Source organism: Tympanuchus pallidicinctus, unplaced genomic scaffold (assembly GCF_026119805.1).
Source record: "Tympanuchus pallidicinctus isolate F22 unplaced genomic scaffold, pur_lepc_1.0 scaffold1, whole genome shotgun sequence".
Lineage (NCBI taxonomy): Eukaryota > Metazoa > Chordata > Aves > Galliformes > Phasianidae > Tympanuchus > Tympanuchus pallidicinctus.
Genome location: NW_026294618.1, coordinates 33,795,022 through 33,806,407, shown reverse-complemented (window position 1 = coordinate 33,806,407; position 11,386 = coordinate 33,795,022).

Sequence of the window (11,386 nt, the reverse complement as noted above, 5' to 3'; positions counted from 1 at the left end):
AAAAATGAGGTAAAACATGAAACGTGAATGGATTATATCACTGTTAAAAAGCTGCCTATTAAATTGCTTTTTAAACTTTATTTAAATTCAGTGGGATTGTGTTGCCTCTCACAAAGCCAGAGTGACTCACATAAAGACGTGTCAGTAGTTTCTCATCAAGGACATCAATACAATGTTTTTTCTCCACTCATTGCCAAATAAAGAAAACATTCAACTATGTAGGTGCCTCAAGCAATGACCCCTAGCAGAGCACACACGGATGGGAGGTGTTATGCTTCAGTGCCTGTGAAGCAATAAAGCAGTGCAATGGAGACAGGCACACGCCATGGCAGCTAACACAAAAGAGTGCCGTCTCATAAAAACTGGTGGGAGTGTGATGAAGTCTGTAAACATAGCAAAATGAAGTTTGTAATTCTGTTGCACAGATTGTCTGATAAGTCTGGGCACTTTCACTGAGTCAGACTGAAATTAACCCAGTTTTATTTCTAAGAGTGTAAATCTATTCTTAGGGAAAACTAGCTGTCCTACACTAAATCCTCACTATTTTCTGTAAAGTGAGTACTAGTTTCATTTAGCATAGCAATGTTTGAAATGAACACATTGTGAAACTCATAACACCTCAAATACAAGCTCGTGTTCAAAGGTAAACTCACACTAGTAAGCTCATAAGAGATTTACATTCAGATAGGCAAGGCTTTGTCTAGCTGTGTATCTTATTACAAGTTTGACATAGAATGCAACTCTATAATACACAGCTGGAGCAGTTTAGGAGAAGAGACAGCTTAATAATTTATGGCAAGCTAATGTGAAAAAAAAAAAAAAGTAAAATAATGATGATAATAATCTAATCCTGAGTTATTTGAAAGATTGATGTGGCAAACTATTCCCACCAAGGTGCATTTGAAAACAAAAGAGAATTTTCAGATGTGGAGCATCTGCCAAGTACTGAGTTGTATTTGCATTTATTTTCCTTTGTGTGATTTGGGCTCAACAAAGACGCACAAAGTCCTTGAGTTTTGAAGCACTGGCCCTCTTCAAATTTTTTCTGACTTTTGAGGGCAATCTTTGGAGAAGCTCTGAGAAATAAGTGTGATTGGTTGGTAATTGGGTATGATTAAATCCATTTTTTTTTTTCCCAGAGCATTTGTGCTTTGAGTCAGACACCTCTCTTGAGCACCATCATCCTTCTCAGATCTTGTCCCTCTCTAGTCTTTGCCTTCCTCAGGTCTTCTGTTTAGCAGCTCCCTCAAAATAAGCTTGGAGTGTAATAAGCGATCTCTAATTCTTATTTGGGATAATAATAACAGCCAACCAAGAAAGAGCAGCACCTTCACTACCTAAAGCCCTCTCATCATGCACCTCTCTCAGTGCATTGTTTCTGGCACTATGATGGGCTCTCAGCTACACACCGCCTGTCCCTGGCACACTTTTGTCCTGGACCACTTTCCAAAAACTGCTCAGGCACAGCTTAGGAAGTAGCACGGGTGGGGTCTAACAGTAGGTGGCCAAGATGTAGCCACCCTGCCCTAACGGCTTAGGAGACTATGTAGCACAGACATGGGGGGTTCATCTCAGGCACAGAGTGTGGACCTTGGGACTATAGTATGCCTGATAGTCTCAGGTGTAGCTGGCCTGCTCATGTACCCATCATCATATTTCGTGGCAGTGGGAAGAAGAATATTGCAGGTGTCTCTGTGATTTGTGCTAACCTGACAAAGCTGGAGATAAGATGGAGGATGTGATCACCTGGGAAGCACTTCTGAGCTTACTGCTCTAGCCAGAACTTCTGCTTCATCTCTTCAACCTCCTTTCTTTCTATTTCCTTTTGTCTATTCCACTTGCTAGCTTGGTGAGGTGGAGGCTTTGTTTCATCTTGGGAAAACAGAGATATGAGCAGTGCCTATAAACAGGAGTGATTTTATTTGTACACTTACATCTCCAGACCTATGTTCATTCCTAATCCATGGTATCTTTGTATCACTAACACTCAATGGAAAACTACTGGACTGAAGTAGGGGCTTTCCTGATGAGGTTCAAGACCTTATCTAGTTCTGTATAAATGTATCTACTTTTTAAAAAGTACATGGGGAAGTTTAATTAATGCCAGTAATGCTTTGTCATCAACAAATACAGTCATATGTATTCGAAATGTGAACAAATCTCTGATCCAAGATTCAACATAGAAGAATTATGTCATTTCAAATGAAAGCATATGGCTCTGGCTTTATGCAAAGTGCTGAGCTTTCTTGCCTACTCTCCAAGACTTCCAGACTTAGTTGAAGTCTGACAGCAAAAGGATCACATTAACTTTTAAATGTTCAATATCCCATTTCTCACTCTGCAGCTGAGAAGACTACCCGATATCGACAGTGAAGCTGAGTTTAATAAATTCATGCTTGAAGTCATACATGTGAATAACACTACATTTTTTTGACAAATATAACAAAGGTGTCATATCTGAAATTAGTTTATAGAGCAAGCAGACTACCAAGTTTATGGCACACAAAGATTGGTGATCTTTAAAAGTCTAATTAAAATTTTCAACTTGTTCACATGTAAAATTCTGCTTCCAGATGACTTCTGTAACTCTGGTAGTCAGTCCAGCTGTTCCCACATAAAAGAGAAAAGCATGTAACTCAGGCATTTTCTCCCAAAACTTGGTTTCTGTAGAGCACAACGTAATGCCAGGAGGCAGTTTATTACCTTGTCAGTGTTGATGCTTTCCCACACTTGTTTGATACATTCAAGTTGTTGCATTATTTTTGGTATGCCGTTTATTATGTGTTATTAAGAGGACACCACTGACCTCAGTTTCAAATCAAACCTATTACCATGCTTACCTCTATTACAGAGTTGATTTCACATAATTTGGTTTTCTATGAAGTTGTGAAGACTGGATTTAATTGGCGCCTTTGAAGATGTACAAAGCAGGCTGGTCCTCCTGCAAAAATTCATATTGGTAGGATTTTTTAAGAGGTTAAAGTATTCAGGATACTCTGTGTACTTACTCGTAGCACCACTTGTGATATTAATAAACACTGCCAAGTCTGAGCTCTGTATGTGAAATACTGACAGTTTCAATTAGCAACTGATTGAGTAACCTCTAACATCAACAGACAGATTTCTACTGTCCTCAAGAGGTGTTGGGTGATGTGACAGGAATTCAAATTTAGAGAGAAAATATAGCTTTTTGTATCAAGGGTACAGATCAGTCAGTTGTAAAGACTGTGGAAAAAAAAAAATGACTTTGAAAACAAAAATCTAGGTATAATCAGCATTACAGAAGGTCTGCCTCTTTCTACAGCATCAAACATTAAACAGTGTCAAAGCCAGACCAATCATACTGTCTAACACAGCGAATTACACAGATAGATAGCTTGATATCTTGATATTAAGCTTGATAGCTTAATATGACAGTTCCCATAAAATGGTTATTCCTGGTATGAAGCATTTAATTAAGAGCCAAAGGGCTCAAAGTTGCAAACCATTCCTGTAATTCATCCCACTGTGTCTGGGTTTTTGAAGACGACATTGTTCCGAAGTGCTAATTTCAACACCACTTTGGTCAGTTCCTGTTTTAGTGATGTAAAACTTTCCTTTACCTTTGACAATTACGGGTTGTATGATTAGTGGGAGCTATAAGGGCCAAGAGTCTGTAAACATCATTCCCTTAATATTACAACACATTCTCAAAGTAGAGTTATAAAAACATTTAAAAGCCTCAGTAACTCTGTCTGTGTCTGTTTGATCCACCAAATGAAAATCACTCATATTAAGAAATCTTAAATTGATCCCCAGTGTTACAGCTAGAAGGAGAGTGACTAAAAACCCCCTAATATGCCTGGGGGGGGGGAACGATCTTTTCAGAGTAGGGTAGCTCTTGTAAATTAAACAAATCCTTGCTATTTAAATTGCACTGGTAAATACTAACATCTCCCCAGAACTAAAGGTCAGCTCAAGACACTGCACTGTTTCATCATCCCCACTGCTGCCAATGCTCCAGTCTCCACTTCTTGGAGCCACCTCACAGAAACCCGTTCTATAATACTAGGTATCTACAACAAACAGATTCATTTCAGGTCCTAACACTCCTGAATTTAAAGATCCCATATAGAAATCTAGGAAATCTCTGAAAGGCATTATTCGCCAATAAATGTCAACACATATGCTGTTGTGAAAGATTATTTTCCCCATAGACTAGATAACAGCTTGAAAAAAGGGGGGAGGGGTTGAAGCAAACAAAATTAGCATGTGAAAAGCTAATTATTGACCTAATATCTAAAGAAAAATGCCCAGTTTAGTCTAGCACTTATTACCACATACCAGGCGTACATTTATGCAGTGCATGCCCATGTAGTCAAGTTAGCAGTCACAGCAAATATAAACCTCCCAGTGAACATAACTCAATATACAAATGCTGTAAACTCCTTACAATTGGATGTTGAGTTTCTCTTTTTTTAGCCATTGCTTTGCCTTTCCACTCATTTTTCCTAATGGAAAGACTTTTTAATCAATTCTTCTTAGACTTCTTAACTAATTATTGATCTCTACCTCATACTCTGGATACTCAGAAGAATAGTTAGTGCTATTATTACTGGGACTTACTCAAGGAACAAGCAAAACAGAATGATATTTATGGCAATTGCTGCTCTGACAACAAAACAAGCAGGTTGTCTTCCTTTTTTGCCCATGCCAGAACCAAGTTTAGCTGTACTGCTGCTGCCAGGCTGGAGAATGGATATGGTGGTGGCAACTGCAGGTAGGTGGAAGACAGTCTTCTCCCAGAGGCACCAATCACTCTTCAGTCTCTGCTGCTCACTGATGCATACCAAAGCCAGCTCTTCAGACTTGTCCCCCAGCTCCCCTCACCATCATTCGAGTCTGCAGCAGTTCAGCTTCATCTGTTTGGACAGCAAAGTTCAATATTACCTACTCTGCTGGGAAAGCTGGATCTACTACCAAAGATTGATTAATTGATTGATTAATTGATTAAGAGTATTCATGACAATTAATGAGTCATGTTTAGAATAAATGTGTGATTTACTTAATTGATTGTGCTTCTAGATTAATTACAATCCTGTTTTATTGCGTATCCTCCCCCTTCAGCTGTTTTGACATTTTCTGCCTTGCTTCCAAATGCCAGGATTGTTCAGACTGCCCCACTTTTCCCATGACCGCTCACCTCTATCAGTACACCTTTTAAAATATCAGGGAGTTGCTATTCAAAGATTTTTTATATGGTCTTGATTCTATTTTCTCTTTTTCCTTTGGAGATTTATATTCCAGCTATGTATTTCACCATGAAGCATATCATGATGCTGTACACTGCTGCTGGGATAGCAATACCACCTGACTCCAGGAAAAAAGCAGGGAATATTCAAAATGCTTTTCTGACCTCTTTCAGACTCATGACTTTTACGAATATCAAGCGGAAGAGACTAAGGAGGAGGTAAAAAATGGGGGTATTAGTGCTATTTCTCACAAATGGAACAAGATGTAATAGGAAAAACTTACTGGTGGCAAACTAAATGAGTAGGAAATGCTAATTCCACTATGATACCCTGCTCCCATGGCACCCACATCCATTTCACCACTTCCTGAGTGACAGCTGCCAGACCAAGCAGCAGGCTCAACCTCACAGCTGTGTCTTCTGTGTCAAGAACCACTGGTAACTAGAATCACAGAATGGGTTAGGCTAGAAGGCACCTCTGGAGGTCATCCAGTCTGAGCTCCAGTCCAGGCAGTATCATACAGAGCCCACTGACCCTTCTTTATGTGAAAGATTCCAAGGAAGGGCTTTTGAAGGTCACCGTGTCCCAGCTGCTTCAGCTCTGCATTAGATGAGGATCATTGTCTGGAAGATGAAGACCATGGTGTCCTTGGTTTGATGGTGTTACCAGAGCTATTGAGTAGGATAGGGTGAATCTCTATCAAACATTCAGATTGGTTTGATCTATAAAGAGCAACAAATGCCTTCAGTACCAAACAAATGCTTTCACTACCAATACAAGCTGGGGGATGAAAGGATTGAGCGCAGCCCTGCCGAAAAAGACCTGGGGATACCACTGGTAGATGGGAAGCTGGACATGAGCCAGAAATGTGCCCTTGCAGTCCAGAAAGCCAAACATATCTTGGGCTGCATCCAAAGAGGTGTGGCCAGCACTTCTGTATTCCTGTTCCTCCACTCACCTGGAGTACTGTGTCCAGATGTGGAGTCCTCAGTACAGGAGAGACATGGACCTGTTGGAGCACATCCAGAGGAGGGCCACAAAAACGATTCAAGGGATGGAACACCTCTCCTATGAGGACAGGCTGAGAGAGCTGGGGCTATTCAGCCTGGAGAAGAGAAGGCTTGGAGGTGACCTGAAAGTGGCCTTTCAGAGTCTAAACAGGAGGAACAGGAAAGAAGAGGACAGACTCTTTAGGAGGGTCTGTGGTGATAGAACAAGGGGAAATGGTTTAAAGCTTGAAGATGGTAGATTTAGTTTGGGTATAAGGAAAAAGTCTTTTACTGTGAGGGTGATGAAGCGGTGGAACAGGTTGCTCGGAGAGGTGGTGGATGCCCCATGTCTGAAGACTATCAGGGCAAGGCTGGATCAGACCCTGGACAACCTGATCTAGCTGTGGATGTCCCTGTTCATTTCAGGGCAGTTGGACTAGATGGTCTTTAAGATGGTCCTTCCAGTTCTAAGGATTCTATGGTTGTTGGAATGTGATATTATAAATTACGTAATTTTAGTTTGCCATTCTGATCCTCTTTAAAAGACTACATTGGAACAAGCTACACAGATACTGTTCTGAAGTTGTTTCAGGTCAGAGAATTTCTACTTTGCACAGTTTACAGATAATATTTACCCCTTCTCCCTTTCTTCTTCTTTCATATAAGTAGCATAAATTATGTTTTCATTATTTTAAACAACAGGGACTGAAAATGAACAATGGGAATCTAATGGATTTTGATGCTCTAGGTAATCTTTAATAACAAGAGTCAGCTTGTTTCAAGAGATTTTCTACACTGCCAGTTATGTTGGCAGTATTAGGGACTGTGCATTTCTGCAGTTTCTACTACCCCAGTCAAAATGCACTTAGAACTACTTCAGTCTTTACTTGCTGGCTACCAATTGCTTTTATCAATCTCTGAATGTCCCTGAGAGCACAGGGGCTCTCCCTCTTTGGTTTTCAAATGTTGCTTCATGATTGGATTTTCCAAACAGGCAAGCATTTGATGTAAGCTTTGAACATTTATAAGTGGGAAATCACAGGGAAGGATGGTGCATTCAGCTGCCTTCCTAAGCAGTGTGCCCAGCTTTCCAAAATAATATTTGCACTCTGATTCAGAGCATTCTCTAGTAAACATTCTTGTTTTCCTTTTGAAAACAGATGGATAAATTCTCAATTCTGAAGAATCTGAGCTCTGAGGAATTATACTAGTATGAGTTTATTTACTTACATTATTCCTACAACATTTACTTGATAAGAAAAATATATTAACCTTGTAAAAATACAGAACATAAGGTTAAAGTAGTATGGAAATACAAAGCACGTACATGAGGAAAAAATTAATAGGGCCAAACTCAGTCAACACACAGTGACACTACAGGGTAATTAACTGTTCTATTGCAAATTGTTTCTGAGATTAGGGCCATTAAATTAATATTTATGCACTTTTTTTTTCCATTAAGGAGACTGCCATCTCCTGCCGATGCAAAGCCCTACTGAAGCCCTCTTCTAGGGAGTCTGCAGAGGTCTATGAAAAACAGTTTTAATCAGATGTAGCTGTTTGCTGTCCTCTTTTTGCTTGTGGGAACTGAAGCACGGAGATGATGAAGCTTTCTCAAGGGCAGGCAGGACACTGCCTGAGAAAGCAGAAATGTCCCAGTGTTGCTTGCTGAGTGCCCTAGCCACGAGCTCAGGCTTCCCTTTAAGACCATCATGAAGCAAAAAGCAGTAGTGCACTGATGTGCTCATGGTAAGGTATTTCTTTCAGGTGGAAATGGAAAAAAAGCAATACAGAAAAAGGTCAGATCTAGAAAAAGAAGAATTTAAGAAAGCTTCGTTTGACCTTCTTTGTCTCTGGAGAAAGCAGATGTGAGCCTGGGAGCTCAGAGACTTTGACACTTTGCTATTCTCAGCAGCCCCCTTACAAAGCTGTGACAGGCAGCCACAGAAACTTATTTCAGCTTGGCCAGGCCTTTTAAATGGAAATGAGTTCTTCAGCCTCCACTATCAACGGTGGAGCATCCTTTCTTGCCAGTCGGTACGCCTCGTTAGAAATAGCTTGTGTTAAATTGCCCCCTAGAGGAGACAAAGCGGGAACAGCAGAACGACTAATGCGAAGCGTACAGCAACGATCTTCCGAAAGAGCAGCAGTACGTATGCCGAGGTGACACTTTATGCTTTCAGTGAGCCAGGAAGGAATTCACAGTGACCAACAACACTTTGTTCCATTTCTCTTCAAGGGCATAAAAATAACGTATTGTAAAATGAAGCGATGCTATAGTTTCAAGATTAGGAGGCAAATCTTCAAAGATCAAAGGTACTCAGAGTGGCACTCCACCTTTAATTAGCTTTAATGAAAAGAGGATGAGTTTTTCATCAGAAACAGATTGTAGCTGATCAAACTTGACTCCTGCTGTTGTTTCACATCCTTTCAATTCTGAGATATACTTTATGACTGTTTTACCAAAATAACAGCGTGAAACTATTGCAGACGCAAACAGAAAAATGAGAGGAAGCTAGAGAAACCTAAGGTCTCTGATATGATATAGCAACATAACAAATTAACTGACTAACCTTTCAACCTTCCCCAGGCTTCTTCTCTGCCCCTCTGATGGATGTTACTTCCCTCAAGGCAAGGGAATATGACACACTCTTAATCAGTTTCCAAATCGCTACAAATTTCCATATTCACATGTAGCTATTCCTCTTTTAATATATCTCAACTTAATGGGCTGAAAGCTCTGGCTTTTCAGGAAAAATATGATGAATGGTTTGGATGTCCTTTTGTACAAGAAAGGAAAATCAACTGGAATGGCAGTGGTACCCATTTTATAAGTCTCTCCCATGCTAGATTTTAAAAATTGAGGTTACAGAGCTAATCACAGCTTTTATTTCAGTGTGCACGTATCCAGCTCCCGCTGGACTTGTAAACGGATCCCACTAGGGCCCATGGATTTATGTCTGTGCATTTTGCTTAAATATTTTCCAGCCTGATCTTCCATCCAAGATAAGTCATCCTTGCTCCAAGCCTTCCCTCAATCCCTGGGGCCTGGGATTAGTTGCAACTAAGTTGTGCTGTCACAGTATTTGGGAACAAAGACCCATTTTAAGTTGCACGCACACACTGTCACCTATCTTATGATGCATGAGAACTGTGTAACAGCCTGACAGGAGCATTTCTGGAATTATATCTCTCTGCTGCCTATACACATTACTGTTAGGGACAGTGTATTACCATGGGAAAAAACGAGTTAAGGAATACATTTAACAAAGCATTAACATGTAAGCATAACATCAAATCAATGGAAGCTTATGGAAAATGCATAAAGAAATGCCATCAATTTAGACAAATCCATGACTCTACTGCAAAGTTACATCAAGTTTCCACACAGGCTACTTTAAGCAAAAACATTATATTGAGAAGGTTGAGTTGTCTATTCAACACATTTTAGCTAAACATTTCCTTTTAGGAACACGTTTATTGGTTCCTACCATTCAGCAATATGAGCACCCTTTGTATCTAACGTGAATGCTTTCGGAAAAAAGTCACAAGGTACTCTGTCTGCTCTTGTCAGTGTGCTAGAGTGGAAGTAGCTATAGCATAGCAACTCATTGCTATCCTTCACGCTCATATGAGGTTTTTAAAGATAATTTAATATACTGATATTTAGTGTTCTTTGAGTTCTTTCAACTAAGTAATCAAGATTGCTATGAAAACACAGTGAAACTGTAAGAAGGAACATAGAGGATCTGGAGATTCTGTAATGAGAGGGAATCGGCTTTGTCAGGTGCAAATTTGCAAAAAATTAGGCTTCAGTGGTTCCACTGGTTATGATAAAGAATTTCATCCTGTGTTTCTAGCTCCCGTAATTTTTATCCAATGCGTATAATACCTAATACATATAATAATATCTATATGTATAAATAATAATATCTATACATATAATAATATAATAATATCTATACTTATAATAATCTAATATATAATTTCTAAAATACTGAGAGAATGCACAGTTGCCCATTGCCATAGTCCTACACCATGGCAAGGTATGGGGCTGAATAGCTGCCTGTGTACCAGCCAAACACCCGTACCAAGGCAGGTGACACTGGCAGAGAGCTGAGAGCTGCTTGCTGATCTGGCTAGAAACTAATCTTACTGACCGGAAGATTTGGCTGAGGCATGGCAGAGTCAGCGCTGAGACATGAGGCGATGGGAACACACTCCAGCAGCAGGGAGAATAACATCCTGACAGTAGTTTGGCTTTTGTCCATCACGAAACCTCGGAAATAATGCACAGAGAGAAAATTAACAGCTTTGAGCACTGAGCAGTTGCACTGCTCTTATTTGGGGAGTACAGAAGGAGATTTCCTCATACATTAGGTCTGCCCATCCCCTGCTGCTTCTTGTCCTCCACATTTCCCCACAAGAGGGACTCTGAATTACAGAAGCATAGGTCCTGCCTTTGTTTGAGCTAAGTATCAGAGAAGAAACTTGGCTTGTTGCTTGCAAGAAATACAGACACCTGCAATAACCAGGCACAAGAAAAATATATCCCTCAAAAGAAAATGACCTGATCAAATTAATCACACACTAGCCTTTTCCTGAAACCACAGGAGGATAATCCTACTACAATGAGGGGACGCCCTTAGAGCAACGTAAAATGCAAGCATATGAGACATGAAGATCTGAGATTTGCTATATGTATCAGTCTTTATTTGTATGATGGTCAGACCCAGTGAGGAATCAGCACAGCCTGTGTTCATCAACAATGTCAGAAACTGTGCCTTGAAAGGGATAGCACGTTTGTTACCGCAGAGCAGCAGGGCTGCTGTAAATCATGCAGACTAACAAACCAGCCAGCAGCAATAACTCGTGAGTGCTCAGCATTTCTAGACCTATAAAGAAAATCTCTTTTGATGTCAGAGATAAGCTACATTCTATCACCTTTCCCTGAGGAAATTCAGAAAGGGCAGTAATGGGGAATATTCAGTTATGGAAGCATTTCTGAAACAGATGTTGAGCAACTGATAACAGAAGGTGTTTGCATTTTGTAAAAAACGTATAGAGCTGCATAAAAAATTAACACATCACAGCTTGTAAACCAATGCAAAGCTTAGCTTACACAAAATAAGTGTGAATTACTAAGTCAATTTACAGCCACTGTAT